The sequence below is a fragment of the Narcine bancroftii genome, chromosome 7, assembly GCF_036971445.1.
Source record: "Narcine bancroftii isolate sNarBan1 chromosome 7, sNarBan1.hap1, whole genome shotgun sequence".
NCBI lineage: Eukaryota > Metazoa > Chordata > Chondrichthyes > Torpediniformes > Narcinidae > Narcine > Narcine bancroftii.
Genome location: NC_091475.1, coordinates 49,678,741 through 49,692,349, shown reverse-complemented (window position 1 = coordinate 49,692,349; position 13,609 = coordinate 49,678,741). Strand labels below are relative to the sequence as shown.

The window sequence follows — 13,609 nt, the reverse complement described above, 5'->3', positions numbered from 1 at the left end:
AATATCTTGCATAAATTTTTGATCTTCTTCGTTAGGTGAATATACATTGAGTAAATTCCAAAATTCTGAATATATCTGACATTTTATCATTACATATCTCCCTGCTGGATCTATTATTTCCTCTTCTATTTTGATTGGTACTTTTTTATTGATTAATATAGCTATTCCTCTGGCTTTTGAATTATATGATGCTGCTGTTACATGTCATATCCAATCTCTCTTTAATTTCTTGTGTTCCACTTCAGTTAGATGTGTTTCTTGTACGAATGCTATATCAATTTTTTTTTTCAGTAAATTTAACAGTTTCTTCCTTTTCATTTGCCTATGTATTCCATTAATATTTAAAGTCATTTAGTTCAACACAGACAGACAGACAGACAGACAGACAGACAGACAGACAGACAGACAGACAGACAGACAGACAGACAGACAGACAGACAGACAGACAGACAGACAGACAGACAGACAGACAGACAGACAGACAGACAGACAGACAGACAGACAGACAGACAGACAGACAGACAGACAGACAGACAGACAGACAGACAGACAGACAGACAGACAGACAGACAGACAGACAGACAGACAGACAGACAGACAGACAGACAGACAGACAGACAGACAGACAGACAGACAGACAGACAGACAGACAGACAGACAGACAGACAGACAGACAGACAGACAGACAGACAGACAGACAGACAGACAGACAGACAGACAGACAGACAGACAGACAGACAGACAGACAGACAGACAGACAGACAGACAGACAGACAGACAGACAGACAGACAGACAGACAGACAGACAGACAGACAGACAGACAGACAGACAGACAGACAGACAGACAGACAGACAGACAGACAGACAGACAGACAGACAGACAGACAGACAGACAGACAGACAGACAGACAGACAGACAGACAGACAGACAGACAGACAGACAGACAGACAGACAGACAGACAGACAGACAGACAGACAGACAGACAGACAGACAGACAGACAGACAGACAGACAGACAGACAGACAGACAGACAGACAGACAGACAGACAGACAGACAGACAGACAGACAGACAGACAGACAGACAGACAGACAGACAGACAGACAGACAGACAGACAGACAGACAGACAGACAGACAGACAGACAGACAGACAGACAGACAGACAGACAGACAGACAGACAGACAGACAGACAGACAGACAGACAGACAGACAGACAGACAGACAGACAGACAGACAGACAGACAGACAGACAGACAGACAGACAGACAGACATACATATTTATATATATATTTTTTATATATATATTTATATATATATATATTTATATATTTATATATCTATATATATAGATATATATACACGTATTCGAGAAACAATGTTTTAATTCACAAGCACTATAAAACAAATATTGCAAAATATGTTGATGCAAATTGCTATTATAAACAAATCTATATGGCAGTATTTTTTCTACTGATATATCGGCATACATACAGAAACACATAGGCCCTCTCATCAGAGGTGCAGAGCTGCCGGAGCTCATCAGAGCACCGCTCCAGCACCTCACGGGCCCGCTTAGGGCGATGGTGTGCAAGATGCCCCCAGTGTATAATAGTTCCCCCACCCCTCTCACCGAGCGCTATTCTCTATTCTGAACATACCTGTTTCTTTCACAACTGCTGTCAATTATACAATGCAAAACACAACATGGCGGCCACCAAGGCCAAGCGAGACCTCCTTGTTGCCATTTTTGGTGAGCTCTGGCACCTACAAAATTTGCACTGAGCTCCTGCTCTTCATTACAATCTCATTAAACAAATAAATGAATTAAAATTATTTAAATTTATTTACAACATTTGAAGTCACTTTAGGTCACTTAAACCCACACTGCCTAATTACATTCATATTAACTGACAACCCCATACATTCTGGATGGTGGGAGAAGACCAAGGAATTGGAGGAAACCCATGTAGACTGAAAGAAAATGTACAAACTCCTCACAGATGGTATCAGATTTAAACTCAGGTCATTGGAGCTGTAATAAGGTTGTGCTAACCTGTACACTAACCATGCCTCCCATAATGGCACAAAAATTGCCTTCAGTAGAATAACATACACATTGTCAGCATCGCCTTTTTTTTCTAACCCCACTTGTCACCACTCACACAAGCTCCAGTGGAGTAGTTTACTACAAACTGACTATTTTCTATTGTTTCAGGGGCAAAAGACCAAACTTGACAATCATCCACAAAAATCAAGTTCTTACCTCTGGCCAGGTCCATTTAATTTTCTATTCCAAATGTACAGGAGTCCATCGAATTCCTGACTGGTGTGCTAAAGTTGTTTTCCTCCAATGGTTTCTAAGTTCTCACAAAACATCGTACCTTTCACTACAAGTGAAACAAAAGAGATCTGCATCAGAAGGTAAAGAATCTTTCACAACACTTGATAATTTGCACATTGGAAAGTACTGGTCAGAAACTGTTCCCTGGAGGCTTTCCATTTAGACTGAAACTTGTTTTAATAAGCCCACAGGGTAACACTGCTAAATGAAAGAAATAGGAAGGAAACTAAGATACATCAATCGATTGCACTTGAGATTCAAAGGAAGATGGGAGACCAAATTGAAGTGCTAAGTGACTGTATGCCACAAATGTAGTGCACATTCATGAGGAATTGGGAACTGGAAGAAGTGTTCAGATGAGCAATGAGCATTACAGCAGCAATTGGAGAGAGAAAAACACATGCAAAACAGTATTAAAAGAAAGAAGGTAAAGCCACTTTCAAACAGATTTTATATTATATCTTGCCTTGGAATATGCTAAAAGGATCATAATGCAACATATGCTTGGCCAGCTAGTGTTTGTGGAACAAAATAAATACAAGAGTGCAGCCTGGAGGTAAAGTAAAAGTATCTTTATCTTTGCAATATGAAGTACACTGTTTGACTTGCTAAAGTTCTCCAGCATTGTCATTTTACAAGGTACAGTAAAACCCCTGGCATCCAGAATTCAAACAAATGCCAAAATCATTCAAGGAAAATAAATAAAAAAATAAATAGGAATAAAATAGTAGGGTAAAAAAAATATTTAAAATCGTAAAAGTAAATGCTTGCTGAAGTAACAAACCTTTGGTAAAAATAGGAACAAATATTCAGCCAGCAGAGTGCCTTGGCCGTGCTTTGCTCATAGCTGGTGTTTGAATAAAGTTGTGTGAAACAGCAATGTCATCACGCAGGATGAAGAGCTGGTTGATGCTTCCACCATTGAGGTGATTGTCTTGGGGGGATTATCTATAATGTTATTGTTTGCCTTTTGGGTGGCTCCATGGAGGAGGAGGAACCTGCAGATCCAGCCATGGTTAAATGTTTTCAAACAACGTGTCTTAAAATAAAGTTCTTTAAGGTGTATATATTCATGCAAGTGAAATTGGTTCAGTGAAAGCACAGTATAGTATTTTTGTCTTTTGAACAGTTTATACTTAATGCAGATGTATAAATTAGGCATCGTAAGAATCTTCTTCTGGCTATCCATCCCATAGGGTGATGATGGTTCCTTTCAGTCAGCTTCTCCTCAGAAAGGAAAAGCATGTGCGTGAATGGATTTTAGGTGAGTGGGGGTTGCACAGGTCCAGAACCACCCTCTCGGCATCCCCTCCCAAATCCAGTGGCATGGTCCAAAAAAGCTGGGGGAAGTTCTGTTGTAGTGAATGGCCAGACCAAGTTTCGATACAAGCGATGCCCTTTCCGCACTTTACAGCACGTGTTTGCTAGATGGCTGTTGACTCATTGAAAAGATTCATCTGCCCTTTGACAAATCTTGTTTGTCCATCCTGCAGGGTGTTTACATATGCGACAGGTAGTACTGGGTTACATGGTACCAGCAACACTCAGATGAGTGACCTGACACATTGTAAGAGTAAATCTCAAACAACTAGAAAGTACATTTATCCAGCATCTACCAATCCCCAGAGATGCCAGATACCAGGGGGGTTTTATTCTATATACACATTATATCACAGACACTAGTACAAGGAGAATGCCGTTGATTTAATAGTGCCACATTCAATAAACAAAGAGATGACTTCCAGACTCTGTATCATATTAATCAATGCTGATATGATGCCCAGAACTAGGGTTCAAATCCTGTAAGGAATTTGTACATTCTCTTTATGTCTGCATGGGTTTCCTCCGGGGGCTCTGGTTTCCACCCACCATTGGAAATATACTGGGATTGTAGGTCAATTGGGTGTAATTGGGCAGAACAGGTTCATGGGCTAAAAGTGCCTGTGAACATGCTGTTTGTCTAAATGGTTTTTTTTTTAATTAAAATAACCATTCCTGGCACAATCAGCATCAAACTGAAAAATAATGGGGGAAGTTGATCAGGAGAAGTCCTCCCAAGGGAGAAGATAGGTAGATGCAGCATTACTCATCTGGCAGCATGTCCACCAGCATCAAACCAAGCTCCTATTGTAGATCAGCACTGCTGGTGCAAATCAATGTTGCACAAAAGCCAGGGCACTAAAGTAACTCGTGATACAAGTTGATCGACCTATAGAGCGCATAGAGATCAATATACCAAGGATTGAGAGGGTGTAGATTTAGAATAAGGATGAGATTTAAATAATTGAAAGCAGCTCAAGAGATTACTCATAATACAAGCAAAGATGCTCAAGGTGGTTGTAACAAAACACAGTGGCAGTATAAGCTGATAACTTAATGTTAAACAGACTAACATAGGAGAGGAATATCTCTGGAGTATCTGAACACTGTTCATGTCCTTCAAGCACACCAAGGGACAGTCTACTAATTAGTTTACAGCAACTTATCCTGGGACATGACTCATGCATAGGTTCAGCATCACAGAGTCAGCTTGCACACATAATACTTCTGAGTCATTACTTTGTTAAGTGGGCACCTGTCACAGAGAAGCACCAGTACCTCAAACTTCAAGTGTCGGATTTATGGATAACAACTCAGTGACCATACCTTTCATAATCCATGCACTAATCCACCCCCCCCCCCACCCGCCCTGAAACTGGATCCTTGTCGGAAGACCGCAGTCAGTACGAATAGGAAGCAACGTCTCCTCCTCACTGATTATCTACACAGGTGCACCTCAAGGATGTGTACTTAGCCTACTGCTCTACTCATTATACACCCATGACTTTGTGGCCAGGCACAATTCCAACGCAATCCACAAATTTGCCGATGACTCCACAATTGTCGGCAGAATCACAAATGGCAATGGGGAAACAATGGAGGGAGATAGATCAGCTTGTTGAGTGGTGCCGTGCCAACAATCTTCCGCTCAATGTTAGCAAAACCAAGGATATGATTGTGAACTTCAAGAGGAAGTCAGGGGAACAAAACCCAGTCCTCATCGAGGGCTCAGTCATGGAGAGGGTCAAGAATGTCAAATTCCTGGGTGTCAACATCTCTAAAGATCTGCCCTGAAGCCTCCATGTTGATGCAATCACAAAGGAGGCTCACCAGCAGCTATGCTTTGTGAGGTACTTGAGGAGATTTGGTATGTCACCGAAGACTCTCAAAAACTTCTACAGGTGTCCATGGAGAGCATTCTGGCTGGTTGCATCACTATCTGGTACGGAGGCACCAACTGTCAGGACAAGAAAGATCTCCAGAGGGTTGTTAATTCGGCCTGTGACATCATGGGCACCAGCCTTCACTCCATCAAGAACATCTACAAGAGGCAGTGTCTTAATAAAGCAGCCTCACAAATCCTCACCTCCCAGGTCATACCCTCTTCACTCTGCTGCCATGGGGAAAAAGGTACAGGAACTTGAAGACAAGCACTCAGCAGCACAAGGACAGTTTCTTCCCCACTGCCATCAGAATCATGAATAATCAATGAACCTAAGACACTGCCTTACTTCTTGTGCACTACTTTTTCAAAATTTATTGTTGTAAAAATAGTTTAGAAGAATGTTTGTGCTATGATGATACCACAAAACACCAAATTTCACAACTTGTCCATGACAATAACTTCTGATTCACTGAGTCAAAGGCTTTTTTGAACCTAAATAAATTGCTTGCTTTTGAACCAAATCCACCTCATATTTTGAAAGACAAACTTGTCAGTTTTTTTTTTTTACTGTGGCAATTTTGCATCACTGAGTTGCATAAATTCTTTGTTATTTTAGAATCTGACTATAGCAATACAAATATTTATGTCTAATGCATAAATGATAATGAATGCAAATTTAATTTCAATCTACAGTAGATTTTACATAGCTATTTTCTGGTCTTCTTAAATCAGCTACATTCATTTAGGTCTCTACAATAGCTTAATATCAGGGTTGATTCATTTCAGGGATCTAAAGAATGGCCATTTGATGAAATACAAAGAATTTGGTGAATTCCAATAATTGCTGTGACAGAAGATTAGAATCAAATTGGTCCTTTAGACCTGTTTTTGCATTAGTTGATTCCACAATGAATCAGGGTGCTCATGAATGGCTTGACATCCTAGCTTATTGATTGAATGTTTGAGAGAGAAATGAAGGATGTTGGTGGGGGGGTGGGGGGGGAAGTGATGAAGTGGATGGAAGACTTCCTGCACTCCGTTTCAGGTAACTCTATAAGCCAAAACTGTTTCTGGCAACCTGCATCAGACCTCTGTAATTAGCCAATTTGGCCTTATCCCTTCAGAGAGAGTGTTCTCTCCAGATAAGGTAAACAGAATCTCTTGCTGATGAGGATTCTGCAGTGGTATGGACTGCAGATCCAAGAGCATAGTGACAAGTTTAATTTGTACCTAACAGACCAAAAAAAGCCAAATTGATTTATAGAGGGCCTCGTCCTTGAATAACACACTAAGCCTATCTGGTGATGTGTAGAAATTTCAGTAGCAGAGTAGCCTTTATAGATTCTGCCTTCAATCAATTAGAAGTTGGGCAGATCAGCAGCAGACAGGAGATATGGCATGTTTCCTTCTATCTGCACAAATGAGATATCAAGGACATTGCAGAAAATTAGGAAAGAAGGTATCTCATTTTCTGGTCGGCTCAACCAGAAAAATCATGAGATCAATATCAACTTGACTGGATGAATTTTAATTGGTTGGCCAAAAGGTGACATAGGATGGGAGTAGATGGAGTGTATTTTGACTGTTATGTCAGTGACTGGAGAAGTTCCATAAGAATCAGTTCTGTGACTTCTACTCCTTGTGAATTTTTTTAGAATGACTTGAATAAGGAAATGGAAAGGTGGATTCACAAGTCTACAGATGAAACAAAGGTTGGAGGTGTTGTGGATATTATAGTGCCAAGCCAAAGAAAGGTTCTCAACCTTTTTAAGGTGGTATGTGAGTGGAAAGTAAAAGGTTGGGAAACTTTTTTTAAAAAAAATCTTACATTCCACCTTGAGAATTCCTTATACCATAAGTGCTCTGTGGTAGTGGATTTCTTAAGGTGATATGCGAGTGGTTAAAAAAAAAGTTGAGAACCATTGTTGCAAACTATGACAGAATATCGACAGGATGGTGAGGTGGGCAGAGAAGTAGCATATGTTCAATCCGGAAAAGTGTGAAGTGATGGACTTTGGAAGATCGAACTCAAAGGTGGAGAACATGGTTAATTTTCAGATTTCTTAGCAGTGTGGAGGAACAGGGAGATCTTAGGTTTTAAGGCCAGGGTCCCTCAAGTTTCTGTACAACTTTATATGGTGATTAAGCTGATGGTTTGTTGGCCTGCATTAGTCAAGGAATTGTGTTCAAGAGCTGCAAGGTGATGTTTCAGCTCTATATAACTCTAGTTAGACCGCACTTTGATATTGTGTTCAGTTCTGGTCCCCTCAGTATAGCAAAGATGTGGAAGCTTTATAAAGAGTGCAGAAGGAGTTTACCAAGAAGCTGGTTGGATAAGAGAACATGGCTTATGAGAAGAAGTTGAATGAACTAGGCATTTTCTCTTTGAAGCAATGGAGGATGAGAGGACACTTAATAGAGATGTACAAGGGGCATAGAGTAGTTAAGCATTGCCATTGCCACTTAAGAGAAAAGGTAATGTGTTTGTTGTGAGTGGAATTACATTTAGATGTCAGAGGAAGTGAGTCACAGTGGTGGGTGCCTGGAATGTACTGCTTGGTGGAGGCTGATACAATAGGGACATTTAAAATACTAAGATAGCTGTATGGATAAAAGAAAAAAAGGGTTATAAATTGTAAGGGAGTGAAGGGCTAGATCGATCACAAAGTAGGTTTATATATGTTGGCACAACGCTGGGGCTAAAGGGCTTGACCGGTGCTGTACCGTTCTGTACCATAGTACCACTGGTCATGGACCTCAGCCTGAAATACACCTTCCATCACTATCCTCAGTCATCCTTGGGGAAGCAATTCCAACCCCAAACATTGGCACTCATGCATCTTTACCTTCTGGATCAGCACACCACGAGTGATCATGTCAAGTACCTTATGAAGTCCATATAGACAACATGCACCAACTCATCCTCATCAACCACTTTTGTTTCCTCCTCAAAAAACTCAGTCAATATTGTAAGAGTTGACCTGGCCTCAAAGTCATGACAACAGTCCCAAAATAATCCATTACTTTCCAACTGCACCCAAATGCTGTACCCTCTCCCATAGCTTCCCTAGCATTGATGCAAGGCTCACCAGTCTACAATCTCTTGGATTAATCACATTCTACTCCTTGAACAAAAGGAATAACATTGGTTAATGTACTTTAATGCTTTCAAAAGACCCAGCACCATCTATTAATTGATTTCAAAATACTTCCACATGGTGTGGCAAATGCTAATGTCTCCTTTCACTTTCCATACCATTCTCCTTGACAAATAGCATACTAAGTATTAATTTAGTGCTTCCTCAATTCCTCCTTCATGTTCTTGTTCCTTGAGTATAAAATGGGATTCTCCTTAAATCATGGCCCCTTTTGTCTTTCTAAAGCCCTGCTGGATCTCTCCTTCCTGCAATTTTTAGATTCATCAAGGGCCCTGTATAATTTTAACTACATTAACTTTATATACATTTTCTTTTTGATTAAATTCACTTATATCAACAACCAAGAACATCTTACCTGTCCTTCCTCCACACTGAAACATATCAGTCCTGGACTCTAATTAGCTGATCCTTGAACAACTGCCACAGGGCAGCTGCAGGCTGGCCCAATAACAGCTGCTCACATTTAACTCCCCCTCATTACTGCCTAATAACATCATTTGCCATTCCCCAATTTAGTATTTTCACTCAAGGTCCAAGCTTATCCTTATTCATAACTACCTTGAAGCTCAAAGAACTGTGATCACAATGAAGGGTTAATAGCACAATCATCACCAGGGATGTTGAACCATTGGATAGTTCAAATTACTGCAGTGGGCAGGGACTAGAAGTTAGTTGGAAGCAGCTGTTATCAGCAAGTCGACAGCTGCAAAGTGGCCGTTATTTAAAGACCAGCTAAGTGGTATCCACAACTAGAATGTTCCAATCCAAATGAAAAACAACCAATATTGACATTTTTGAGTACAAAATTTTATTATCAGAACCTCATGTGATTGCAGGAGCAGATTAGAAATAAAGCTGATCTCTCTCTTGACCCACCAGAAACATAGTCCCATGTGATTAGATGTTGTGGATTTTATATTGCTCTGTTTAATAACAGAACACATCATCAAATATACTTAATATTTTTAATTTAATGAAACAAATCAGACAGACTAAAGACTGGAAAGGAATTGCAGATGAAGGAAACCTAGGGCTACAATCTAAGGAGTTATTCAGCTTAGGACTGAAAGATTTCTTCTCGAAGAGTGGTGAATTCACGGAATCCTCTACCACAGAGGACAGAGATCAAATTATTAAAGGCATTTACAAGGAGGTACTGTATATGTGGTATTAATCGTCAAAAAGATGAAGAGAGAGGATATTGAACTTGGATGGCAGAGCAGATTTGAAGGGACTATTCATGCTAATTTCTGTTTCAACATCTACGTGGTGATCCATATGTATTTAATATGCAAAGCTAGGAGCAAACATGTCCATAACTCATCTTCTTGGGCATATAGGTTACAAAGATCCTCAGCCTGAATGTTCCAGTCTCATCTTTGCCCAAGATGGGGATGATCCTTCTGTGCAAAGCATACAATTAGTGCAGTGAGGTCCTGTCCCCTATCCCTGCCATTTAGAACAATTGTACAAGAGATGCAGGTGACAATTTAAAGATCATTTTGTCACAAATTGCAGATGGGCATTCTGCTTAAACTTGAAAGATGACTTTGAAAAACGTTCAGCTTTCGATACTGATGCTTTGGAGATGCTAATGGGGGGGGGGGTGGTTTGGTGGTAAATAAGTGTTTTTGTGCAACCTACTTCAAAACCTGATACTCTGTTACATGGAAGTAATCGAATTAGTCAGTTCCATTCAAAATTAAATGGTGCTGAAACAAAACTGCAAAGTTCTATGACAGTAAAAGTGAGAATGCAAGAATTCACACCAATCCATGCATTCTCATAATTCAAATTCTACCTCTTGCATTCCAAATTGAACTACTCCACTGGCAGTCATGTCTTTAGTTACCAAGGCTCTAATTTCTGAAATTTCCCAGCTTCTCTTCTCTTAAGGTGCTCTCAAAATCTGCCAATTTGACTGACTATGATCACCTCCCCCAAATATGTTCCTGTATATGAATAACTATCACACATGCCACCTGAGGAGAATTGTACTCAACTGAAGAGAGTGTGCATTTGTAAGTTGATGAACAAGACTGGAAAACAAAGCTATCCATTTGCTGATAAAGGAGCACCTGAGCAGAGGGGGAAAAGGCCAGCATTTCAGTTCATTGAGAGACCCTTCATTAAAACGGAAATATATTTATTTGAAATTTCCAATGATTGTTGTCTTTTGCTTTTATCCCTGGTCTATGTTTATGACTTTAAAAAACCGATTATCTGACCATTGTCACTTTACTGTTTGTAAGTGTCTGATATACATAATTGGTACATGCCTAATTTACAGCCAGTAACTACAATTCTAAAATACAGTAAAACCCCTAGTATCTGGCACCTATGAGGATTGGTAGATGGTGGATAAGTGAATCTCCAGGTTGCATGGGTGGGCGAACTAGCAGCGATACACACATTTATTTATTTACCTCGATTCTTTTTGCCAGTGGCTTGAATTCCAGTAACAGGGGTTTTACTGGACTTCATTAGCGGTAAAGTGCTTTGGTGAAACATAAAGGACACTATAAAATACAACTTTTTTTTATTAACACTTAACTGGGCAGCATGGTTAGTGTAGTGTAGGGTTCAAATCCCACACTGTTTGTAAGTTCTCCTTGTGTCTGTGTGGGTTTTCCCCAGGGGTTCCAGTTACCTCCCACCTTTTGAAATTTACCAGGGGTGTAGATTAATTGGGTGTAACTGGGCAGCACGGGCTTGTGGGCCAAAATGGTCTATTACTGTGATGTATGTCTAAATTTAAATTAAAAAATTTTAATTGTACTGCATTTATATTCCATTTATAAATTTCAGTTCCATGGACTTCAATTTAACTACATTTTGGAAGAAGAGCACATCATCATACAGTATTATACACTCCCTGCATGAGAGGCCATTTCTATTGAGAAATAAATTTGAGCACACCCAAATTATGATTAGGTTGAAATTTATCCTCCAGGTCATCTATGTCTAGTGGTACCCTGCTCTCTCTCTGGGACTCGCAAGCCCCTGTCACACTTGCTTCTTATCCCAGGAATTAACGGCAATTGGCAGGATAAGGGTCAAGTGTGAAACCAAATTAGACTGAAAGCTGTTGTGAAACTGAGAATTGCATTCTAGGATAGAAATGAAGCAAGCTTTTGTGTGAGTGCAAGAATGTGGAGGAAAAGTTAAAATGAAGGTATAAACTTTGCCGTGGGAAAATAAAATTTATAAATAGAATGGGAAAGTTGGTAGTGCTATTGCCCACAATTTGTAAAGGCTATGGGGAAAAAGCGATGGTGGACCTGCCCTCCCAGAATTCCATGCAGCAGAGAAACCCTTCCATGAGTGCTATGTGCATGCAGCTGTGCATACAGCCCTTTCTCTGCCATACAAAATTCTGGGAGGGCATCACTTTTTCTCATGGTCTTTATAAATTGTGCACAATAGCACTATGAACTTTCCCATGATGTTTAAGAATTGTCTGCTATTACTATTTATTGCCAGCACTTTCCCACAGTCATACTGTGCTGTACATAAAGCTTCTTCTTTGGCTTGGCTTCGCAGACGAAGATTTATGGAGGGGGTAAAAGTCCACGTCAGCTGCAGGCTCGTTTGTGGCTGACAAGTCCGATGCGGGACAGGCAGACACGGTTGCAGCGGCTGCAGGGGAAAATTGGTTGGTTGGGGTTGGGTGTTGGGTTTTTCCTCCTTTGCCTTTTGTCAGTGAGGTGGGCTCTGCGGTCTTCTTCAAAGGAGGTTGCTGCCCGCCAAACTGTGAGGCGCCAAGATCCACGGTTTGAGGCGATATCAGCCCACTGGCGGTGGTCAATGTGGCAGGCACCAAGAGATTTCTTTAGGCAGTCCTTGTACCTTTTCTTTGGTGCACCTCTGTCACGGTGGCCAGTGGAGAGCTCGCCATATAACACGATCTTGGGAAGGCGATGGTCCTCCATTCTGGAGACGTGACCCATCCAGCGCAGCTGGATCTTCAGCAGCGTGGACTCGATGCTGTCGACCTCTGCCATCTCAAGTACTTCGACGTTAGGGATGAAAGCGCTCCAATGGATGTTGAGGATGGAGCGGAGACAACGCTGGTGGAAGCGTTCTAATTATGTTATAATTAGGCATGATTAATTTTGTTTAAATATAAAATCATAATACATTTATCAGTATTCATGGCAGATCCACTTGAAGCATCATGACATCAGCGGTAGAACTGTCCTATCCCTGGGGATGGCTCATTGTAAGTGTGAAAGTGTTCAGGGTCCAGATTAAAAGTTGCCAAGTGTGAACAGCAGAAATGCCATTCCTAACTGGGACACAAGCGAAAAAAGGGCTACAGAAGAATGAAACCTAACAGTCGGCTCTCCATAGGACAAAGTCTCAGATGTATTTCAAGAATGTAAAGATTGTTTAAGTTGTTTAAGATGCTCTCTTCCACCAATAAATATAAATGCATGTGGCGGCCTGCAATTGCGGAGATCGGGCCGGCACATCATGCGACAGCAGACGTGGACAGAGATCGCTAAAGCGACTCCCAGGTCAAAGAACCGACGGGGGTAGAAGCTGGGGCAGCATCAGACCAACAGCCCTAAAATGGCATTGGTCAAGCTGCCCAACTAACTCAGCAGAAACAAGCTGGGGAAGAAGCGCATTCATATGCATGGACGTTCCCACCCTCTATTGTTATTCAAATGAATGACTCAGTCAATCAGCAAAAATTGCCTTTTCAGCCCTAATAAAGGAGTGAGCTTCACCTGCACACTGTGTGTGTGTGTGTGTGTGTGTGTGTTTTTCTTTGTACAATTGGTGACCCAGACGTGTTTAGACAGCATCTAAACCCAGTGATGGATAGCGAAGTAGCAGTCAGTGCAGTCCGCCTGAAGCTCCTGACCTACTGGACAGTTTGACCCAGTGTGTG

At 41.0% G+C, this 13,609-nt stretch overlaps 1 long non-coding RNA gene across 1 annotated transcript in view; it reads right to left on the bottom strand.

Moving 5' to 3' along the window:
* The window catches only part of LOC138738903 (uncharacterized), a 216,517-nt gene extending 207,238 nt beyond the window's left edge, over positions 1–9,279 (bottom strand). Inside the window, exons 1-2 of the long non-coding RNA XR_011341850.1 lie at positions 9,065–9,279; positions 2,269–2,392 (exon numbers count right to left, since the gene is read on the bottom strand). This is a non-coding gene — a long non-coding RNA (uncharacterized lncRNA). The remainder of the gene's footprint in view (positions 1–2,268; positions 2,393–9,064) is intronic.
* Positions 9,280–13,609: the final 4,330 nt, after the last annotated feature.